Genomic DNA, 7,300 nt, shown 5'->3' with positions numbered 1-7,300 from the left:
TTCAAACCATGTGTGTAACTAAGTTTTTGTTATTGGAATCAATAGACGGGTGTATCCATCAAAGTAAGGGGGATGCAAACATGATACCTTTTGATGACTATAACTAGGGATTTGCTGGCGTCAATCGCGGTAGGCATTTTTCGTGTATCTTTTTTAAGTTCATACTTAGTTGCCGACCTTTAGTGAAAAGGACTCCAATCTATTCTCCATTAAAAAATATTTTATAAAAGAAATGGAAGGGGGATATTTGCATTCAAAAAGAGTAAAGTTTTGAGAAAAAGTACGGAATGGGTTGATGTTTAGTGAAAATAAGGATGACGGGCACTTTTTAAAACAAGAACCAAAAAAGGGCTAAACTTCAAAATCAGGTTGTCAAAAGACCCTGATACCCTTCTGACATCGACAGAGTCCTCCTTTTTCATTACTGTCTCTTAAATTGGCCCGATTCACGATGTTTCTTTTGGTTAATTTAAATGTGTATTTGAACCGAGAGAACCTTGGGTTCGTTTCTATCTTGGCCGTCTGAAATAACTAGAGACGGATGGACGGTAGACGTTATCTTTTCTCAGTTATCTTTTGGCTTAGAACGGGAGACGTTATCTTTTCTCACTTATCTTTTGGCCTAGAATCTTTTCCCTCCGGCGATATTGGGTACGCCGGCGGAAATAATAAGATACGCTGGCGTACATAATGGGTACGCCGGTGGAAATAATGGGTACGCCGATAGAAATAATGGTTACAGAGAGGAAAATAATGGGTACGCAGGTGGAAATAATGGGTACGCCAATGGAAATAATTGTTACAGTGAGGGTACGCCGATGGAAATAATGGTTACAGAGAGGGGAATAATGGGTACGCCGGCGGAAATAATGGGTACGCTGATGGAAGTAATGGTTACAGAGAGTGGAATAATGCGCCGGCGGAAATAATGGGTACGCCGATGGAAATAATGGTTACAGAGAGGGTAATAATGGGTAGGCCGGCGGAAATAATGGGTACGTCGATGGAAATAATGGTTACAAAGAGGGGAATAATGCGCCGACGGAAATAATGGTTACAGAGAGGGGAATAATGGGTACACCGGCGGAAAAAATGGGCACGTCGGTGGAAATAATGGTTACAGAGAAGAGAATAATGGGTACGATGGGAATAATGGGTATGACGGCGGAAATAATGGGTACGCCGATGGAAATAATGGTTACAGAGAGGGGAATAAGAAATGAGTACGCCGGAGGAAATAATGAGACGGGTACGCAGAGAGAGGGGAATGATGGGTACACCGGCCGAAATAATGGGTACGCCGGCCGAATTAATGGGTACGCCGATGAAAATAATGGTTACAGAGAGGGGAATAATGCGTACGGAAAGAGGTATTATTAGAAGACGCCACCGTTTCATATTGATTTCCACGTGTCGTGGATCCGACTATCTATTCATATTGGCGAAGGCCAAGATTTAAAGGAACCCAAGGACTCTGGGTTCACAGAAAAATTTCAATCCAAACCAAACCGATTATGTATAGAGCCGCTAGCATTCCAAAAAGCTTTTCAACACGTGTCAGGCATCCATCCGTCTCTAGGTATTACTGACGGTCAAGATAGAAACGAACCAAGGTTTTGTCGGTTCAAATACCAGACGACCCAAAAGAACCTCGTGAAATACGCCAGTAATAAAAAAAGGACGCTGAATGATGTTTCTGTTGATGTCAGAAGGGTATCAAGGTCTTTTGACAACCCGATTTTGAAGTTTAGCCCTTTTTGGTTCTTGTTTTAAAAGATGCCCGTCAACCGTATTTTTACTAAACATCGGCATTCATTCCATACTTTTCTCTAAAGTTTTTTAGTGTACGAAGACCAGAAAGTAGCATTGAATGAGTGGATGAGCTTGGCCGGTCAGTCCCCTCAAAGATAAGGCGGGAGGGGTAAAAAGGTAAATTTAGTATTAGTCGTAATTTTTAAAGAACGAAGGTTCGGGTGCAAAAAAAAAAAAAAAACCGCTTAAACACATATTAAAGAATGTCTTTATTATCATGCTTGATTAACAGTCTAGAATCATCTAATAACGGTGGGACCCAGGTCAATATAGTATGCATGAGCCCTGGATCACAATCTGATCTCATCGGATGGTTATAACCGTTGCTTCTTTATACTTTACCCTTTAATGGATAAAAATGATGGGTTAAAATTATCCAGTGGATGGACAATTTTGATATGTGGTCCATCAATTGTGTTAGGGGTAAAATCGGGCACACAGCCGCGTAGCACCACATGGCCACCCTCACATAGATGGGATGAACCGCTCGGCGAGTTGCTACGCCAAGTGCCACAGAGCGTCGAGCGGTCAACTGTAAATACTAAATAGTTCCCTCGGAGGTGAAAGTCTTCACCTGAGTAGCAATTGCACAGGGTCTACCCATAGGCATGGCCTCTATAACGTCACCATTCCTGAAATGATTTCCACCTGCCTAAGAGATCGTGCAATGTCTTATCGCTCTTCAACGTTGCCATTACCGACTGCGGTACGAGATCCAGTGCCCACCGTAGAAGAACGTATATCTCCAGGCTGCCAAACGTCACCACCATGCATGACTTGTCACATCGCCTCTCAGGATCATACACGCATGATCTGCATCTCAAGTGATCTACACAGTGTCATGTCACCATGATATCACACCAATGAACAGGGAACTATGCCCATAAAAGGGAACTAGGGGTGCAACTCGGGTCAGGTTCAACCCGAATTTGGGTTGGGTCGGGTTAAGTTTTTTCGTAAATCGGGTTGGTTGGGTTGGGAAAAATCAACCCGAATTGGAAATCGGGTTGGGTTGGGGTGTCAGGCAATCCGACCCGACCCGAAACCCGGATTTGGGTTCCATCTGAAGAAGTTTGTATGTGTTTTTCTTTTTCAACATTGAAATAGTCTAATAAAGAGAAATAAAAGGGGGTGGAAATATCATTTCCCTAATTTTGCATGCATGTAAAATTGTAAAAGTTACCTAAATTTATATGCAATAGTTTGGAAATTAATTAACTATGAGGTTTCATTTTAACTGTTTTATCTTTCAAAAAAAACATTGAAATAGTCACAGTTGACAATGGACGGTTTAGATAATCCTATTGTGCGGGCCATACCGTACTTTAATAAAGTGAGGAGTGTGATCATCAAAATATAGTAGTGCGGATAACATTTCCCTTTCCCTTTGTTAATTGTTAGCCCTTGTTTGTTTTGGATTTTGAGAACCGATTGTGAGTCAAAAACTGATTATTGGTGACTCACTATTGGTTCTCAAAATCCAAAATAACCCGGCTTGAGTTGAGGTGGTCAACTATTGGTACCATATCAAATCGGGTCAACCCGACCCAACCCAACCTGAATTGGAAATCGGGTTCGGTCGGGTTGAGGAAATTGCAAATCAGGTTGGGTTGGAAAAATGGCTTCCTCGGGTTGTGTCGGGTTGGCCTCAACCCGACCCAACCCGACTCGAGTTGCACCCCTAAAGGGAACCTCCACTCCACATTCTGGATTTGTGGCCTCTCCCATAACCAAAGCATAACACATGAACTCCACACCCAGATGCACGTATACACCCGGGCCGCTTAGCGCCCGCTCACCTATCACTCTCCCTCTCTTTTGTGTTTAGCTCTTATTCGGGTGCTTATGTCCGACTTGAGTGTCAAACGGTTCCCCCGGAGTTCCTACTATGGGTGGTCCTTAACCTTTACTCCTTTAGTTTGTTAGTGCAGGCCACAGGTTGGAGCAACCTCCCTTCCATCCAGACCAGATAGAAGTCGGGACCCAGTGTATCAGGACCATTTGTATGCTCGACAGAATTTGAGTAGCATCAGAGTCGTCCCCACCGTAGGGCCTCTATATTGTACTTACAGTGTGAAAGGGTTGGATACTAGCCTTAAAGATTAACACACTAGGTGCTAGAGGAGTCTGTGGACGGTCCACTCATCCCCCTTCGTTTGCTCCTTTCTTGATGATTTAACATTATCATGGCCTCTACCATGCAAACGCATGACAAGGGAAACCAAGCTACCCGAAGTGGCGTACACTTGGTATGCCTCTCTCATCCCGACTCCATCAGCTCTTTTCAACAGTTGGGTGTGTTATTCGTCGATCGTTTCATCTCTAGCTCAGAGTTTGACCTTATCCTCTCTAGCGACCCTCTGACAGCAAAAGGGCAAACCCTTGAAAAGCTATGTTACTTGATACAACGCCAGATCCCTGAATGTAAAGGATCTAACCCCGGAAACTGCCTTGCACGCCTTTGAAGGACTAGAGTCAATGTCCTTACTCCGACAATTCCTGACTAAAAAAATCGGTCAATGACATGAGCAGTCTCTGCAAGCAAGTCGATAAGCACATCGACTAGGAAGATCGCACAGGAGGAAATGGGACCAGATCTTCTCCTAACCAACCAAGGAAATGTAAAAACAATCCATCTTGATCATAGCATCCACCTGCGCCAGAGGCGTGAGGCCTCCGGCCGACCAAAAAGTTACACCCTATTGACCACCACCAGAGAAAGCATTATGTAGGAGATGGACCAAGAAAACCACGTCGAGTGGCCATCTGGCTCCGCTTAATAGGGCAGAGGGTGGACAAAAGCAAATATCATTAGTTCCACAACGGCTATGGACACGACACTGAAAGCTGTAGACAGGTGAAAGATCAGATCAAGGAACAAATCCAACTCGAATATCGTAAGAAATGGGTGAAGACGCATGCCCGCGGGTGACCACAACATTAGCACCTTAACGCCACACAATGCGGCCCCCGTGCTCGACTACATTTCCAAGCCTGCTCCCTGTGTACCTTCGCTCATTTCACCTTTGACAGTGCAGCCTTGTGGTCATCCATGATGTGCCCCCTCTCCCTCTGGCATCCCCGAGGGCCCGCATGAAGGGCGGCGACGCATAATGTAGCAAAACTAATCAATAAGATATTGAAGGAATTACCAAATGTTGTGCTGGTTAATTCATGGTTAATCAAGAGCATTTAGAATGAAGCATTGTTAATTGATTGTGATAGATTGGATAGAATAACTCTGATGAATTTTATATGACTAAAATAACTTAAGTTATCTTAAAGAATAAAATTATAAAGCAATTGACTCTCGTACCCTAACTTAAAAAGAGGAAGTTAGGAGAGTAGGGTATTGAATACATGTTCTTAGATATGCAAATTAAAGTAAGCGTATAGTTTTCAAGCTATAGAACATAATGTCCGATTTGAGATCAAAACAATTATTGGACTTAGGGTGCAATCTTTATTGAAGCCACAGAAAAATGCAGAGGAGACAATAAATGAAATTAAAATAAGCCAAAAGGGAAAGGAAGAGATGAAATATAGTTCTGATTTTAAAGTTTATCTAGTATAGGGAACTAGATAATCTCTTGAAACTTCCACCTTAATTAATCTAAGCATAGAGTCTTATCTTCAAAAACTAAAGAAGATAGAAAAACTCAAGATTCTATTGTGGAATGGAAATAATAATTGTTAAATTGACTCTATTATGAGAAGTTTTTTGATTTATCACATGGGTGGAAAGTGGGTGTTTAAGAAAAGATAAAAATGTGGCAAACAATGGTCTTATTTAAAGGAAGATTAGTTGCTAAAAGATTAGCAAAGGGAAGCCAAACTCAATCACTTGACAAGAAGGCTTCAATTCTTAGTATTAAAAACCTAATAGCTAATAGTCGTTGTATCTATCTATAAGGTCCATATTTATTAAGAGGAAAAGGAGTGTGCGGTCGACCGCACCTAAGCTTAGGTGCCGTTGAGGGCCTAAACACATAGGTCCCACACTTTTGTGGTGATCAAAACCATTCATTTGCAAGGCCCCATCATGGATAGGGTGTGTACAAAAAATCAGCTTCATTGGATCATCCTAACCCCTCCAAAAGTGGAGGGCAAAAATGGGCAGATTTGTGGCAAACGGTGTCTGTCCATTTTGCCCTCCACTTTTGGATGGGTTAGGATGATCTTATGAAGTTGATTTTTTGTACACACCCTATTTATGATGGGGTCTTACAAATGAATGCTTTGGGCCATCCTAACAATGTGAGCCCACATGAGTTTTTGGCGCACAATCTTATTCCTCATTTATTAAATTGATGGTAATATAGTATCAATCATCTTAAGGTTGCTTCTTCCAAATGATTTTTATGCAAGAAACGGACGGGAGATGCCTTAAAAAAGAGTAAAGTTTTTTAGTGTACGAAGAACAGAAGCTAGCTCTGAGTGAGTGGATGAGCTTGGCCGGTCTCCTCTAAGATAAGGCTGAAGGGGTACAAAGGTAAATTGAGAACATCACTTGATATTGTCGACCAGCTCACAACAATAATTGATCAGGAGACAGAGTATCCTGAAGCCTAACTATTGATAAATAGTTTGGTATGGATGGGCCCTGGATCAATATCAGATCTTATCATATGATTATAACCCTTGCTTCTCTATACTTCACGGTCGGTCCATTTAATGATTGGTTCAAATTATCAAATGAAATATTATTTCTGGAAATAAATCAGATTTGTAAGTTGTAACCTATTTATTATAAGTTGTACCCGAAAACTATTAATGAATACACCCCTTTCTCTCCTTTAAACGTCTTTCATTGAGAAGGACTAAGGAGTGGTATAAGCTTGTGAAACTAAGTTATTGTTATTGGAATAAAGAGACGGTGTATCCATCAAAGTAAGGGGGATGAAAATATGATACCTTTTGATGAGGGTGGGTGTGTGGGAGATTGATGGATATGAGAGGGACTGAGTGACGAGAGGATGAGAAAATCTTAAAAAACAAGGAAACAAAAACACTCCAGTCAAAATGGGATTCACCTTTTCTGGTTTTTTAGCCACTCCTCACCATCCAGGCCTCACTCAATTGTGCCCTTTCAAGTCTCTCCTTCTCCCACCCGCCCTACCCCTCTGCAAGAGCTACACATGGCCTAAATGTTGGGACAGTGTCTTGTTTCCTACTCCACGTGGGGTTATCTTTGCGATAGTTTTTTTTTTTTTGAAATAGAATCTTTGCGATAGTTATTACGAGTGGAGCATGGTATACGTAGTTGGACAAGGAGAGGAAAAAATATAATAAGCTAGGGGTCTACTAGTTAAACTCGTACTACGTTTTGGGCTTTGAGAAATTTTATATGGCTCTGGTGTACAAAATATAGAAGGTAAAAAGGGAAATATGGTTTCTTTTAAGCGTTCTGCTCGTAATATCTTTCATTGAACCGATTTCACACCTCACGAATGAATTTCTCTGTGATTTTGATAATCCAAGAGTTGTT

The sequence above is a fragment of the Tasmannia lanceolata genome, unplaced genomic scaffold (assembly GCF_043159265.1).
Source record: "Tasmannia lanceolata isolate RefF3 unplaced genomic scaffold, GAP_Taslan_0.1 ptg000081l, whole genome shotgun sequence".
NCBI classification, from domain to species: Eukaryota; Viridiplantae; Streptophyta; class Magnoliopsida; order Canellales; family Winteraceae; genus Tasmannia; species Tasmannia lanceolata.
The sequence above is the reverse complement of the archived record's forward strand: the minus strand, read 5'-3'. Positions refer to the sequence as shown.